General features: G+C 32.0%; 1 pseudogene; it reads left to right on the top strand.

Moving 5' to 3' along the window:
- The first annotated feature begins 6,759 nt into the window (after positions 1 to 6,759).
- LOC136377985 (U6atac minor spliceosomal RNA) lies at positions 6,760 to 6,892 on the top strand (annotated as a pseudogene).
- Positions 6,893 to 17,964: the final 11,072 nt, after the last annotated feature.

Below are 17,964 nucleotides of genomic sequence, written 5' to 3'. Positions count from 1 at the left end.
GCTCTGCTGCAATTGAAGCCATTCTAGTGCCTGAGGCAGAGGCCATGAAGCCATCCTCAGCACTTGGGCCAACTTTGCTCCAATGGTGCCTTGGCTGTGGGAGGGGAAGAAAGAGATAGAGAAGAAGGAGTGAGGAAGGGTGAAGAAGGGGATGGGCGCTTCTCTTGTGTGCCCTGACGGGGAATTGAACCCAGGACTTCCACATGCTGGTCTAACAGTTTATCACTTAGCCAACCAGCCAGGGTTACCAGTGGTCTCTTTTTAATGTATATTTCTGTAAAGCCAGTAGCCATAGCCACCATCACAGCCACCTGGCCCATGCAGGTTTGCATTAGATTTGGACAGACGGTAATGAAACAATGGAACCAAAAACTGATGGGCCATTACCTTTAATCCTAGCTTGCACCCATTGGGCAAGAAATACACACAGTGGGAAGACACTTCTCTTTCCATTTAGGGCTCCCAAAGCCACTGACTTATCCGAGTTTCCTAGAATCAAAGGTTTTTAGCTTACCAGCATTATTCGCCTCTGTTTCCCATCTCCTTCTCTCTACACAAACTCTGCACAAACTGGCTTCTCTTTCACCATTCTGCTGTCTTGGCTGCTTCTCCTCTCCTCCACATGGCCTTTATCTGCTCTTCTTTCTCTGATCTCTCCTCTAATGCTAATCTCAGGAACTGAGAGAGCAAGCTCCTGGTATGCCCCACTTTATAATATAGAGATCAAAACTTTTAATCCAATATACAAATAAAGAAGTCTCTGACACAAAGTCATTTATCTGAGGCATAATGGGATTCCTCATGAAAGTGCACCACCCCACATCATGCAATCAGTCAAAGGTGTGGGGAAAAGCTTAGTCTTAGAACTAAACCTTAGGCTATAATGACCTGACCTGCTTACAGCCTGTCCCCCACACCCAATACAAACTATAAGCGAGCAAACATATATATCATATTTAAAAACTTATTTGACCAACTGTTTCTCTATATGGTCTGTCTCTGCACTTGCAACTAATTTTTTTTGATTATATATATTTTGTATATAAGAAAAAGTTGCAGAGGCTTCTGATAATATTTCTATATTATAGAGATTATCCATATTTTAGTTTGCTAAGTAGCGAGAGGTTGATTACCTTAATACCTTAATTTAAAAAATGAGAGTAAATACTGATATGAAACTGGCTTGCTGCTTTGGTAAGTCTCAATTTGTCTCTGGTTTAACCTTTTCCAAGGACATAGCTCCCTCAGGCCTTTCAACAGAAATCCTGTTGTGTTCATTGGGGTTTCTTCCTCTGGCAGGTCCTAAACCTAAATCCTTGTTTATTCAGTGCAAGGAGATTGTCAAAAGCTTTTTTTTTTTTCAGAGTATGTTGACTTATTTTTGTTTTTTCTTGTGGCTTTAGAATTCCACAAATATTTTCAGGAGAAAAAAGGAAATATGTCAAAGTTTGAGATGCTAGTATCTCCAATTTAATCTTTCGTCATTAGAATACTACTATTAATCTTGTCTCTGTCCTCCAGAGATCACCCACTGTTTGGTCAAAGCCTGGCTTCTCTGCCTATTTGGCTCAGAATTTGCAAAAACCCTCAGCACATAATTATAGAATACTAGCTTATCTCCCACTTTTCTCCACTCTCCAGAATTGTATTCTCTATAGTTCTCATTACTTTCCTGCCTTTAAGCAAAATATTTTGTACTGTACCTTGGGGGACATTGGTGGGCTACAAAGTAATTTCTTACTGTGTTCTTTAGTTAAAATTTTAATATGTGGATATAAAAGCTTTGTAACTACTGTAAGTTATTAGACAAAAAAAATTACATAGATGAATGGCAAAAGGGCAACAGAGTTCCAATCAGCAGAATAAATTCTTGAACATGAGCTTTCTAAGAGATACTTTTGAATATAGAATTATATATACATTTAATTTTTCTTTTAAGATATATAAAAGTATTTTAATGTACAAAAATCTAGAAAGTTGTTTGAATGTGGACTTTCACCAGTGAATAAAATTGAGTAAATAAAGAGTCCAGATGAATGAATAAAGAGAAAACATAAAACAATAAACATTATGCTGAAAAAAATGAGAAAAAAAACTATCAAAAAGCATGATTGTTTATAGTGTTTTAATAACATGTATCAAGGTAAAAGTGATGGATAAGAAATCTGTTTTGAAATTAAAGGCATAGTACAGAAAAATTAATCATAGTATTTAAACATAGTTTTATAATATAAAGGATATAAAAGTCAACATAAAAGTGTAAGTCAGATAAATTGTGTGTAAAGTATTGTTTGCTGAAAAGAGAGAGGCTTAGAGTATTGAATATTCCCAGTGAAAAGAAATAAAGGCAGTTATTGCCATTAATATAGGAAATATGACAAATATGCTGCCACCACTATGTTTTCTTCTTCATTATTATTATTATTTATTATTTTTATCATCGACGTTTCTTCTGGAGATTCTTGCTTATCCTAGTAGGGGGGAAAATTGGCTCCAATTGTGGGGAAAAATAAAGCAATTATTTTGGTGATATGTTATTTTCCTTAATGAGAATCAACTCAAAAGTTATTAGAAATAATACTATAAGATTAGTACAATAAAAGAAAATGATGTTTAAACACATGGGTACATACTAATTAATAACTTTGCAATATACCAGAAATAAACCAACACTAATAATTGAAGAAAAATGTTAAGCATTTTAGAAAGAAAAATATATATAATTAGAAATACACTTATATGTAACAAAAACTTATGATAAATATTATATAAATTTATTAAAGTATTTTACAAAAAACAAAAATAGAGAGAGATATAATTTTACTTTGAAAACTGTATGAAGTTAATATTGTGGAAAGAAATCAGTTTGTGATTGATTAAGCCACATGTAAAACTTCTATAACTTGACATTCAATTTAAGGACTTGTATAACATGATAATGATTTTAAGTTTATTTGTATATTATCAAGAATATCCAATATATTGAAAAGAAAAGCCAATTAGGAAATCAATGTAATCTCAATAAAGCTATAGTTAAAAATAAGCTAAAGTAAAACCTTACATACAATAAAATATATAAACAAAAGATGCTTCAGTCTAATACCATGTGGAATAAAGTGGAAAGACCAAATACAGAGCGTGCACAGTTGAAAATTTGGCATTTGCCAACATGTGAATTTGTAACAGCACAGGTAAACAAGATTATTTCTTTTGTTCAGATGAAAACAATTTAAATTTTAAAAACCATTATTATTTTAACCTACATAAGAAATTTATCTAACAAGTGCCTCAACTCACCTAACTCCCCCCAAAATTATAAATGTTAAAATATGAGATAAGGATATATTAAACAGGGGGTTAAGCTTAAGATAATTTAAATAAAAGATTAAATAAGTTATGATGTAGATGACATACAGAGATGTTAAAATGGTGAAACTATATACAGTGATAAAGTTTTAGAATACTTGCAATATTCACTGAAAGATGATCTAATGAATAGCTGTTCATTTGGAGAAATAAAATTAAAAATATATTAATAATATACCACAAACTAAAAAAAAATGACACTCTTTTTTTAATATTGGATAAAGACAATATTTTCAAATTGACCTGAAACTCAAGGGCAATTTAGAAAAATTCTGCCAGATTTTACTCTAAAGCTATTTAAATATATTATCTGAAAAAAATATCATGAACATAATCAAAGATAAATATAAAACTGTGAAAATATAATTGCCACATGTAAAAAGAATGATTAATCACTATATAATATAAGTTCTACAAATAAAAGGTTATTCACACAAAAAATATAAATGACAATAAGCATATAAAAGATATTCTGCACACAAATGACAGAAAATGCAAGCCAAAATAATGGAATATTTTTTCACTAAAAATATTAGAAAACATTATGTTCTTTAAAAATAGTGTTGGCAATGTGTGAAAACGGATATTTTAATATGACATTGATAGGATAATTACATGAAAATCAAAAGCTCTTTAATTCATATATGAAATTGCTTTCGGAAGCTGGAGTGGGTGTATAAACCAAGGGATTTAACTTTTAACTTTATTACCTCTATATCAAAATAAATTTGAAAACGAGAAAATTTTACTGAAATTAAAAATTTAGGCCCTGGCCGGTTGGCTCAGCGGTAGAGCATTGGCCTGGCGTTCGGGGGACCCTGGTTCGACTCCTGGCCAGGGCACATAGGAGAAGCACCCATTTGCTTCTCCACCCCCCCTCCTTCCTCTCTGTCTCTCTATTCCCCTCCCGCAGCCAAGGCTCCATTGGAGCAAAGATGGCCCGAGCGCTGGGGATGGCTCCTTGGCCTCTGCCCCAGGTGCTAGAGTGGCTCTGGTCGCGGCAGAGCGATGCACTGGAGGGGCAGAGCATCGCCCCCTGGTGGGCAGAGCGTCGCCCCTGGTGGGCGTGCCGGGTGGATCCCGGTCGGGCGCATGCAGGAGTCTGTCTGACTGTCTCTCCCTGTTTCCAGCTTCAGAAAAATACAAAAAAAAAAAAAAAAAAAAAAAAAAAAAAAAATTAATCTGACACCAATAAAGGGTTTAAAAATGGCCAAAAAATGAACAGGCTTCTCACAGAAGTTAAAGTTGTTAATGGATATATAAAAAAGGGCTAAGCCTCTCAGTAAATATCAATCAAATACAAATTAAAACCTTTAAATAAATTTTCAAGTACCATTTACTCAAAGATCTGAAAAATCAAGAATATGCAATATTGTTATCTTGGTAGAATGAAAGAAATTTCATTAAAATGAGTAAGTAAAGTTGGGGTCAATTTCAAGAAGGCAATTGATAATGTATAAAAATAAATTTTATTATATTTCTTTTTAGGCTACATTTTAGTTATGCAAAAATACTAAAAATTACAAGGATGTCTATGATAGGATTTTTGTTTGTTTTTGAACAATTCTTTTTTAGAAAAAAAATTACATAACATAAAATTAACCATTTTAACCATTTCAAATTGAACATGTGAGTTTTAACACATTTAAAGTGTTATAAATCATCAGTACATTATTAATTTTTTAGCATGAGAGAAAGAGGGACAGACAGGAAGGAAGCAAGATGAGAAGCATGTTCTTCATTGAAGTACCTTAGTTGTTTATTGATTGTTTTCTCATATGTGTCTTGACCAGGGTGCTCCAGCAAAGCATGTGACCCCTTGCTCAAGCCAGTGACCTTGGGCTCGCCCAGCAATCTTTCGGTTTAAACCAGCAACCATGAAGTCATATCTATCATCCCACACTCAATTCAGCAACCCCACACTCAAGCTGATGAGTTGTGCTCAAGCCCGATGACCCCGCACTCAAACTGCCAACCACAGGTTTTCGAACCTGGGTCTTCTGCATCCAAGGTCGATGCTTTATCCACTGTGCCACTGCCTAGTTAGGCAAACATCACCTCTATTTAATTTCAGAACATAGTCATCACTGCTCCTCACAAACACTCATATCAGTTAGCAATCTCAATTTCCCTCTACCTCCATTTCTTGGCAGCTACTAATTCATTTTCTGTCTCTATGCTTTAGTCTATTTTGTATATTCATAAATATAAAATCATACAATATGTGTCTATTTTTTTCTGGCTTTTTTTTTTTTTTAGCATAATGTTTCCAATGTCCTTTAATACTGTGGCATGTGTCAGAGCTTCATTCCTTTTTATGGCTGAATGATATTCAACTGTATGAATATAGCACACATTATTTACCCATATTTCAGTGGGTAAACATTTGGGTTATTTCCACTTTGGATTATTATGATTAATGCTGCTATAAACATTAGAGGAACTGCTTAACTCTTTCCTCCCTGAAGTTTCATCAATCTACATTCTTACCAACGATGTAATGTACAAGGGTTTCAATCTGACTACATCCTTAGCAAAATTTATTTTCTGTTTATTGTTATAGTCTACTCCCGTGATAGTAACTTTTTTATAAAAACCGCCCACTTTTGCAGTGCTGGTCAACCTGGTCCCTCTCGCCCACTAGAAGGCGGTCCAGCTTTCATGGTGGGCCAATCATGGAGCCCTTTGGTTGCTCCGCTACTGCCCACTAGTGGGCGGGAGGGACCAGGTTGACCAGCACTGCAAAAGTGAGCAGTTTTTATAAAAAGGTTCGCCATCACGGAACTCTATTCAGTGCAAAGTGGTATCTCACTATTGTTCTGATTTGCATTTTTTAATGTATAAAGGTTTATAACATCTTTTCATAGGATTATTGCCCATGTGTATATTGTTTTGGAGAAATGTCTATTCATGTCTTTTGCCAATTTTATAAATTAATAGTTTATATTTTAGGAGTTCTTTTTATATTTTAGATACCAATCTCTTATATGAATTGCAAATATTTTCTTTTATTTCTTTGGTTGTCTTTTCACTTTCTTGACAGTGTCCTTAGACAAGCAAGCATTTTTTCTTCTGCCACCTAATGCTTTTGGTATCATATAAAAGAAACTTATTTCTAAATCAGTATCATAAAAAATGTCTATTTCTAAGAATTTCATATTATTGTCTTTTACATGTATACTTTTGATCTATTTTGAGTTAATTTTGTTATCAGGTATGAAGCAGGTATTTAACTTTATTCTTTTGATTGTGGCTATCCAGCTGTTCTAGCATCAGTTTTTTAAAGACCATTCTTTGCTCATTGAATAATCTTGGAAACTTTCTTGAAAATCAACTGACCATGGGTTTATAGATTTTTTTCCTTTAGATGTTCAATTCAATTTCATTAATCTTGTGTTGTATGAAAGGAGAGAAAGTTAGCACTCCCTTTGACAATTTCATTGATCTTTATATTTATTCTAATGCCAGCACCACACTGTTCTGATTACTGCATTTCATAATTTTGTGGAACCTAGCATTGCATTTTAATTTTATGATTAGATTGTCCATTTGTGCAAAAGGGAAATTAGATTTTGGTAGGGATTAGTCTGAATCTGTAGAACAATTTGATTTTTATTGCCATCAAAATTTTAAGTTTTTCAGTCTGTGACCGTGGTCTATCTTTGCAATATTTCTTACTTAATTTTTTTTAACAATATAGCTTTAGTGTGCAAGTGTTGTACTCTTTTCATTAAATTTAGATAAAGTTGACTTTTTAATTTCATTATTGAATTTTATCATGCTAATGCATAGAAATACATCGATTTTTGGTTTTTGAGATGATGTCTTGCAACTTTACTGAATTCATTTATTAACTTGAAACTTGTGTGTGTGTGGCTGTTCTTTAGAATTTCTACATATAAGATCATATCATCCATGAATAGAAACACTTTTACTTCTTTCTTTCCAACTGGATGACTTTATTTAGTGCTGAGTTGCCCTGGTAAGAACTTTCAGTACAATGTTGCATATAAGTGAGAAGAATAAATATCATGTCTTATCTTACTCCTGATCTCCAGGGGAAAATTATTTATCTTTTATTATTAAGTGTGATGTTAGCTGGTATTTTATAGATGTTCTTTATCAGGTAGGAAGTTTCCTTTGATTCTTTTTTTATTTAATATTTTTATCGTGAAATAATGTTGGGTTAAATTCTTTTCTCAATCTATTGAAATAATTGCTTTTTCTTGTTTTATTCTATTAATATTATATATTACATTGAATGTTTTTCATATGTTAAATCAACCTTGCAAACTGGGACAAATCACATAAGGGCATAGTGTTGAATCTTTTTAATAAGCTATAGGAGTCAGTATAGTATGGTTTTAAGGATCTTTGCATCAAAATTCATGAGGGATATTTATCAATATTAGTTGTTATTGTTTCTGATTTCTCCTATGATTTCTTCTTTGACCCATTGATTACTCAGGAGTGTGTTGTGGAATGAATAATATTACCCAAATAAGACATGTTGAAATCCTAGTACCCACTAATGCAGGATATGACCTTCTTTGGAAATAAGGTTATTTCAGAGGTAATTAGTGAAATAAGATAAAGTATTGCAGAAGTAAGTGGGATCTGTAACTCAATATGACCACTGTCTTATAAGAAGACAGCCATGTGAAGGCAGACACACAGGGAGCATGCCTTGTGACAGCAGACTCTAACTGGAGTTATGTGGCATCAATTCAAAGAACACCAAGATTACCAGGAAACTACCAACTAATAAGAGGCAAGGAAGCATTCCCTACTGGTTTTACAGACAGTATAGCCTGCGAACACCTTGATTTCAGATTTCTAGTCCCAAGAAGTCTGAGACAATTAACTTCTATTGTTTTATCTTTGAGACACTACTACAGCAGCTCTAGAAAACTAATATAAAATATGTTGTTTATTTTTACAACTTTATTCAAGAATTATTGAAAATATAATTGCATGTATTTAAAGTATACACTGTGATAATTTGAAACATACATTGTGGAATAATCTCCAAGATCAAAGTAATAAACATTCCACCTTACACACTTTTGTGTGTGTGTGTTTGTGCACATTCACACACACACACTCATAGTGAAAACACTTAAGATCCACTCTAAGCATCTTTCTAGTATATAATACTGTATTAATAACTATTATCACCATTCTGTACATTAGATCAGAACTTCTTTTTCTTATAACTAAAGTTTGTACTTTTGAACTATATTTTCCCACTTCCCCATTTTTCCCCTCCTCTCAGCTCCTGGCAACCACTATTCTGTTCTCTTCATATAAGTAATACTATATAGCAGGGGTCGGGAAAAATTTTGGCTGAGAGAGCCATGAATGCCACACATTTTAAAATGTAATTCCATGAGAGCCATACAACAACCCATGTACATTATGCATTATCCAATAAAAATTTGATGTTGTCCCGGAGGACAGCTGTGATTGGCTCCAGCCACCCGCAACCATGAACATGAGGGTTAAGAAATGAATGGATTGTAATACATGAGAATGTTTATATTTTTAACATTATTTTTTTTATTAAGGATTTGTCTGCGAGCCAGATGCAGCCATCAAAAGAGCCACATCTGGCTCACTAGCCATAGGTTCTCAACCCGGCTATATAGTGTTTATATTTTTCTGCTTGGCTTAACTCACTTAGCATAATGTCCTCCAGGTTCATCTATGTTGTCTTAAATTTCTTCTTATTTCATAACTGAATAATATTCCATTGTGCATATATAATATATATCTATATCTATATCTCACATTTTCTTCATTTATCCATTCAAGGACATTTAGGTTGTTTTAACATCTTGAGTGTTGTTAATAATGCTGCAATGAAAATGGGAGTGCAGATATTCGATAGAGATTCTGATTTCATTTACTTCAGATATATAGTCAGTAGTGGGATTGCTGTATCATAATTTCCACATTTATGCAATTTTCAAATTCCATTTTTATTAATTTTAATTTAATTTATTTAGAGAATAAGCTTTTAATTATTTTAAAATTTTAAAATGTATTGAGATTAGTTTTGTGATGTAATATAGGGTCTGTCCTAAAGAGTGTCCCAAGCATATGTGAAAAGAATGTGTATTTTGCTATTGTTGGGTGAGATATTATATAGATACCTGTTAGTTCTACTTGATTTATAGTGATATTCATGACTTCTCATTTTTGTCTGATCTTTTATTTTTTCTGTCTATGACTGAAAGTGGAATAGTGATATATTGAACTATTATTGTTGACCTTGTAATTCATCCCCTCAAATCTGTCAGTTTTGTTTTTAAAGTACTTTGGGAATCTCTTGTTAGGTGCTTATATGTTTAAAATTCTAATATATTTTTGATGTAGTCACTCTTTATTATTATATAATGTCCTTTGTTTCCCATAACAATTATTGTTCTAGAGTCTCTGGTTTGATATCAGTATAGCTACACCAGTTCTCTTTTAGCTACTGTTGGCATAAAATATTTTCCATCCTTTTACTTTCATCTTTGTTGTGTCATTAAAAATAAAGGGAATATTTTGTAAATAACATATAGTATATTGATGTTGTGGTTGCAGCCAATAAAAATTACTCAAGAACATTTTATATTCTATTTTATAAATATTTGTATTGTTTGAATGCTTTAATCAGCATTGATTGCAGTTAGAGTTGGAAAATTAAAAATATGTACATGAAAATAAACAGTTTCTAAAACACAGGAGACAATGAAAGCAAGGTAATATAATACAGATAGCAAATGCTTGGAAACAAAGAGAAAACGCTTGGATGCAGGGCAGAAGTAGCAAAGAAAATGGCAGATGTTGAGAGCAAGTGTTCACATTAAAGCAGGCATATTCCGCTGCTGACTAATGCCAAGGGGAGCCCTTTGTGAGGGTCTTCAAAAGTAGATTTTTGGAATGTGAACAGACCTGCTACTTGGACAATGACAATGGAAACTTACTAGCTACAGTGATTAAAATGGTGGGCATATATGTTCTATACCCTTAATATATTATTACTAGATTTAAAAAATCTTCATACATCTGTATGATTTTTCCATTTTATTTTGTAACTGCTAAAGATCTTAGTGAGATAGGTAAACTTTATAACTTATAAAAACTTGGGGTGATGAACACATAATACAATATACAGAGTATGTCTTATAGAATTGTATACCTGAAATCTACATAACTTCATTAACCAATGTCACCCTAATAAATTCACTAATTTTTTTTAAAATAAAAGTTATGAAAAATTTGACATTCTACATAGGGAAAATTGAGCATATATGAGTTTCTAACATTCTTACTATGTATTTATAATATAATAGCAAAATAACTCTGGGTTATCATAGAATCCTTAATGAAGAAAAGAATCTGAAAGTACATGCATATTGAAAGTCTGTCTAGGAAGCCAGATATTTTGTTCTTCCTGCAGAATACTTGATCTTATCACTGCCATTTACCATGTTGTTACTAAGAATGTTTCAAAGTAGTTTTTAAGAAAATGTTATCTTTAATTTTATTTCCTATTTGCATTAATTGGTGACATTTTCCACTTTAGGAATTAAAGACAAGTGGAATAAAGACAGAAATTTGATGTTCTCTTATACTAAAAATTTCCTGATTTGTCTTGTAATAGATATATACAATAATATAGGGGATTTAATATGTTATTTACCATTAAAATTTGATAAATTTTACAATTTTGAAATACATACAAAGTCATAGATAATAATATGACACATATTCCTGTACCTAATATTCATAATTAAAATATAATTATTAACCTTAATATTTTTTGAAACAAAGAAGTAGAACTTTACAGTAAATATTGAAATTCTCATTTTTTTAATTAATTTTAATGGGGTGGCATTAATCAATAAGGGTACATAGGTTCAGAGAAAACATCTCCTGGTGGAATTCTCATTGTTTCTTCTCCTCACGCATATCCCCAACACACCCAGTAGAAAACACTCTGATAATAGTTTTATATACTCATCCAGTCTATTTAAATATACATACTGTATATCTAAATATGTTTATATAAATGTTAGTGTAATTTATACATTTGTGGGACTTCATTTCTTTCAACAGTTTCACTTTCAAAATCTATTCTGTAGGCTTATAGTTAAATAGGACATTAAACACATATATGAATTTCTGTTTTTTACTTCTACTTAAGAAAAATTTTAGTAAAGCAGTATACCCAAAGAACAAAGGGCATGTAGATTGTGGTGATGGTGAAGAGAGTGAGCCAACAAAACAAAGTTTAAAGCAGATGAATGAATGGTGGATAATTTAGCAAGCTGGAGAAAACTAAGTCTACAGGAGATGAAAGAAGGGAAAGTCCAACAGGAGGTCATTTTATAAGGTAAAATCCAAGCACTGTGTACCTCTGTAAGCAGGGATTTAGACTGAAACAAAATGACAGGATGAAGGCCCCTCTACACAGCTGGTAAATTTCCTCATTTCATGCTCCATCCAAGGCTCCCAAGAGACTAACATTCCTTCACTACTGCACAGGTTGGAGGATAGGTAAGTGACAGATTACAGAGGCCTCAAAAAGGAATTTTTAGATTGTTAGATGTCTTCTAAATAGAAAACCATGATTCTATTCCTCTTAAAAAACCCATATACTTGTATATACAAAGAATGGGAAAACAGCAATAATAACAACAACAATTTGATTTTAGGATATTTAAGATGGAACACAGACTGTGACAAATGATTATAACAAATATGTAATATACTGCTCACAAAATTTAGGGGATATTTCACAATGAATATGAAGCAATAAAATACCCCCTAATTTTTGTGAGCAGGGATCTTACTAAAGGGGGTAAACAAAAGTAACCTTGGGAAGCAGTATTTTACTAGATATTTTAAGATTAAATACAAAAGACTATACATAAGTACCATACTCATATTGGTACACATTTTTTGCAGTAATTTAAAATTACATATATATGAGGATTGAACAAATAAGTAAAAAAATTATAGTTGACAAAAAACAGATTTCTCATCTTCAGAAAAGTGAGGAAAGGCTAGACTAACTCTCTGGTTCTGACAGGATGCGAGTTGGAAGTATCAATATGAACTCATGTTCATTATAATATCTATACAGATACACAAATATAGAAATAAATACAGATATGTATTCATGGGTTAGTAGACATTATATTATTTCTGGATCTTTCAGCTGAGAAAGCCTAGAACCATTCTTGCAGGAATTGTTGAGTCTAGCATTGTGATGGGGAAAATACAAGATGAATCTGGTGTGTATTATATTGCCAGAAAGCAAGAAAGTGTTAAAAAACAAAACAAAAAACAACAACAAAAAAAAATTAACAAAGCCAATGTAAAAGACCTCCCAATGCCAAAATCTGGAAAAATTTGATCACAATAAACACAGTTCTATATCTCTAATAATAAAATAATATCCATGAGTGCAGAGTAATATAAATGATAGAATAGATAAATGAGAAAGGATGCAAATATTTCTTTCAGAAGAAATTTAAATGATATATATACAAAACTTTCAGCTCTTCTAAAAAAATATTCATAACCTGAGTCTAACAGAGAGAACATTTTAGCAAAATCAACCTGAGAGATAGTTTACAAAATACCTGATCAATAGTTTTTTAAAGAAATGGTCACAGAGAAGAGGACACCAAGGAGACTAATGCCAAATTATGTGATGCTTAAATACAGTGTGGTATCCTGAATTAGATTCTGAACAGTAAAAGACAGTAGAAGAAAAAATAGTGACATATAAGTAAGAGCTGTGGCTTATTTAATAGTTTATATCAGTGCAAGTTAGCAGTAAAGTACCAATGTTAATTTTTCTGTTTTAGGAAATATACTATGGTATATATATATTCCTGTACCTAATATTCATAATTAAAATATAATTTTTAATCTTAAGATTTTTTTATTAAATGGTATTTATATTTTTTTATTTTATGGTATGTATATATATATATATATATTTAACACTAGAGGAAGCTGGGAAAGATAAACAAGAAGTCTCTGTATTTACCTTTGCAATATTTTTGTATCTCTAAAAGGATTCTACAATAACAATAATATCATTTAAAGTAGGGATGGGAGAAGAGTAATACTCTGAGTATTAAATAGGGAAGTTAGGCAAGCACTTACTATGAAAGTGATATTTACACCAAAGCCTGTTTAAGGCAAGAGAATAATTCAAGTTGAAATGGGCAGAAGATTCATGCCAAAAGAGCAGCAAGGAGATGGGTATGTCTGCAGTAAAGTTAGAAGGGGCAAGCAATGTTAACTTGTAACCATGAATAAAACTATGGACCAGTGGTGGGGAACAAATCATATAAAGTCTATAAGAAATGTTTATTTCTTTGAATTTGTAAACTCTCAAGATAACTAGCCAGTAAAGGGCTTTGAACAGAGGAGTAATATGACCAGATATTATATTTTTTAAAGTATCTATCTGATAGCTGTGGTGAGAAAAAAGAATGTAGTGAAGCGATAGTGGAGGACTAAAACCAGTTAGGAGGCTATTGCAGTAATCCAAATGAGAGATGTTTGGGCACTGGTAGATGTACGTATGAAAGTGGTCAGATTTTGTATATATATTTAAAGGTGGAGTCAACATAAATCCTTACTCAGGTGAGTTGCAAAAGAAAATGAGAGGCAACAGATGATCCCAAATTTTTGGCATAAATAATACAAAGTTAAAGAATTGGCATTCACCACGATGGGGAAGTCTATGAGGGAAACAGAATTTTGAGGGACTATTTTTGTTAATTTGAACATGTTACATCTTAAATGGTTATTCTATTTCTAACTGGAGTTGTAGACTGAAATTTTTATTTCAGGGGAGAATTCCAAACTTGAGACCTATATTCTCAAATATATATATATATATATATATATATATATATATATATATATATATATATTCAATATATATATATTCAAATGGTTGATATTCAATGTGTTGGCCAAAGGTTTGAGAATGAGTAAAGAGAAGAGGTTATAAAACTTGGTCTTTGGGTATGCTGAAGTTTAGATGACAGAAATTTGAAGAAGAACCAGAAGAGAAGTCTAAGAAGAAACAGCAAGTATATGATGTAGGAATGCAGAGGGAGGGAATAGAATGCTTGAATTCAAGAGAAGATTGTGATTCTAGAAGGAAAAGAGCATCTCTTTTCAATAGTTTATCATAGACTGTATACAGTGATGACCTCTGGATTGTGAAGGTCACTGTTGACCTAGGCAAGCACCATTTCTGTGGATTAGTGTGGGGTAAGATCCTGATTAAATTGGGTTGAAGAGAAAATAGGAGAAGAATTAGAGATAGTGAATACAGAAATCTCTACATTTACTATTTACATATTTATATTAACAACAATGCTACATTAACACAATTATTTCTCTCAAAACAGTAGAAAATGTCTCTAAGTATTTTAAGAACTTTCTTAAAATAATGCTCCTGGAGTAGGATTAAAGATAAATGATTCATATTTAATGAAAGCACTAGTTTAGGTGGTGATTCTAAATTCACTAAAGTAGGGTTGATAAAAATCTTACATTTAAATTTATCTTTTAAGCCCTATTTTAAAAACATTTTTAAGGAATCATATTATAACAAACATGAGGTCTGTCTTGGTCCAATTCACAATTTATATATAACTTTGATCGCTTGGCTTCTGTAGTAATGGAGGAAGAAGAATAAAATGAAAATAGATAAACCTAGAACAGTCAAAATTGCAATTTGCAAATATAGTCAGATACTGATCATATGTGACAACTATGACATTTAATTTTTAATCACATATTTATTTTATCTACCTCTCAAATCTTTATTTAAAAATAGTGACTCAAGAATAATTAAATGGCTATTTCAAAAGCATTTCAAGTGGATATTTTAAACATTTTTAGTTTAATATTTTCCATTAATTACTAAACAGTAGAACCCATATAGTTCTATATAACTATATATGGTGAGACAGTATTGGTCAAATCAAGGTTATCTCTTTTTCAAATGCAAAATATGATTTTGCTCCCCAGTGTCATGTTGCTCATCCCTTCTATGTAAGTAGAGCTGAAAGTTAAAACATTTTGTGGAACATTGAAGGTGATAATTTAGGGCATTGGTAGTATTGAATCTTTAATCTTCAGATAGAGAATATACATAAATGAAATATATCAATAATATATTAAGAGCTTTGAGTGAATATCTTCTCTTGATAAAGCATATATTTGATCAAGTTATATTATAATCCTGACATTCATTTTTAAGGACAGCTTGGTCAAAGAATATAAATGACAAAGTTTCTCAACTAGCAAAGTCGAATAAATACACAATTGTTTGTGTACATTTTAACTCTTCTATTTTCATCCTAATGATTCATTTACTTAAGTAGAGTTGAGATGAAAAAATCTTCATACCTTGACTGTTCTGAGAGTACTAGCTTCAACCTCCCCTCAAATCAATTGTGAGCTAATCCTACACCAAATATATCAACATAACCATTATCAACAATTCTAAGAGCTGGACAACTCCCTTGTGCTGTGCGTGAGTCACAGTGGTGACACTATATGGGAAAGAGTAAGTAGATCAGGAGAAGACATGCTTTAATGGCATGTTGACAAACATAGAAATAATTTATTATTTTAATACCGACAGGGAGATCCTAATATTGTATGTCTTGTTAATAGATTTACTTATAATTCCAGATGCTGCATAAAACAATTACCATGGACTTGTTAACAGTAAGCTGCATTATAAAATTATTTTGTAAAAGCAAAATTTTAACTTCTGGGTTATTGAAAATTGCTATTATGAACAGAAAAATGCACAGATTTCTAATGAAAATCACACACACACACACATTCATACACACTTATTCCCAGAAAATTCAAGAAGCAATGGAATAACAAAAGCCTATTTCATGAAACACACATTATTTTGGCATCAATGCTTCAGTAATTCCTGATGTTACTCCTGACAATAACTCAGATTGTCGTAATAAAAACTGTATGTTTGATTATTTGGATACCTGTCATGCATAACTGGAGGGCGGCTGTAAAAAACAGGATTAATCAAAGTAGGATTATAATTTTCTGCAACACCTGTTTCGACCAGCTGCTCTGTAGATTCTATTCCTCTAGTCCTCCCAAATTACACAATAAAGCAATTTAGAAATCAGCAGAGAGTCCAGTGTCTCTGTGCCAGTAGGGAAGTCAAACATCAGAGCAGAGGAACTTTTGAGCTACCTGATTTAATTTGTGCAGATTATTCCAGAAAGAGCAAAGCAAGCAGTTGATATGATGTATTGGATGGAATACCCTAAAAAAAAGTTTTTGTTTAAAATTTTTATAACCCTTGATTCTTTTTATGCTTGTTGTTAAATTCAGCTTGACCCAAGAAGTAACCCTGATCACTTGTGAATGTGCATAAGTGAAGTGTGGGGCACAATTTCAGTCCTGAAGGAGCCTGTGGTGTTGCTGGGGAAATAATAGTTTAACAGACAAAAGAAATATTCACGTTCTCATGAACCTAGAAATGTCAGTGAGAACAATGAATAAAGAGGCTAAGATTTCTTCTGTAAAGAGCACACTGTTTGGTGGACCACACTGAAATGGGTGTAGTGCCGCAAGCATCTTGGGCTCCTGACATGTGGCATCATGGAGGGTTTACTGTCACAGATAATCTGTACTCTATGAAAATACATTGAATTTGTCATATGCATGAGATTTAGATGTGTTACATATCATTCATGTTTCTGGATATGTGTGTATATAAAAAGAGATGTGTATATGAAAGTGGCAGAGGTAATATTTATATATTTTAATTTAAAAATTTTCCCCACATCAATTTAATGTGCTTTTAAATGCCATGATGTTTAAATGTCAGTCTTCAATTTATCAATATCTTGTTTAGTGGTTTCTTTGAGTTTCATATCTTAATTTAATTTGGAAGTAAACAAATATTCTCAAGTGCATAAACCTACTCTTCTGTTCCGAAATGAACCACATTTATATTCTTCCCTATACCTTGAAATATGGATTAATATAATTAAGGCTCTGTTAATATGATAAAAATGCTAATTACCTAGTTAACAAAAGCAGTGATTGGCAAAGAGATACATATATTCAGCCACAGAGCTAAGAAGATTTTACTTTAGCACATTAGATTACTATTCATTATAGCTTCTATTATAGAACTATCCTTCCTTTTTGTTTATTATCCCCAAAGAATGAAAATGAGAAAATAGCATAAATGCATTTAGAATTTTTATTTGCTAGTCACAATACTGTAAATTATGAATTCAGTTAGTTGTGGATTGAAAACAGAGTTGCGATTTAAAATATAATTTAGAATAAGATTTAGAAAACTAAAGTTTCAGCTTCCCTTTATTTTTTAAAAATTAAATTAATAAATTGTATAAATTTTCTAGTTCATTTTCAAAATGACAATTGGTACTCTATCATGTATAGTAAGTCCCAAAAAATAAGTTCTCACTTAATCTCAAGAGTAGGTTCTCAGAACTGCAGTGAACCTAGATGCAGTGAAACAAGATGTAACAAAATCCATTTTAC

Source organism: Saccopteryx leptura, chromosome 6 (assembly GCF_036850995.1).
Source record: "Saccopteryx leptura isolate mSacLep1 chromosome 6, mSacLep1_pri_phased_curated, whole genome shotgun sequence".
NCBI lineage: Eukaryota > Metazoa > Chordata > Mammalia > Chiroptera > Emballonuridae > Saccopteryx > Saccopteryx leptura.
The sequence above is the reverse complement of the archived record's forward strand: the minus strand, read 5'-3'. Positions and strand labels throughout refer to the sequence as shown.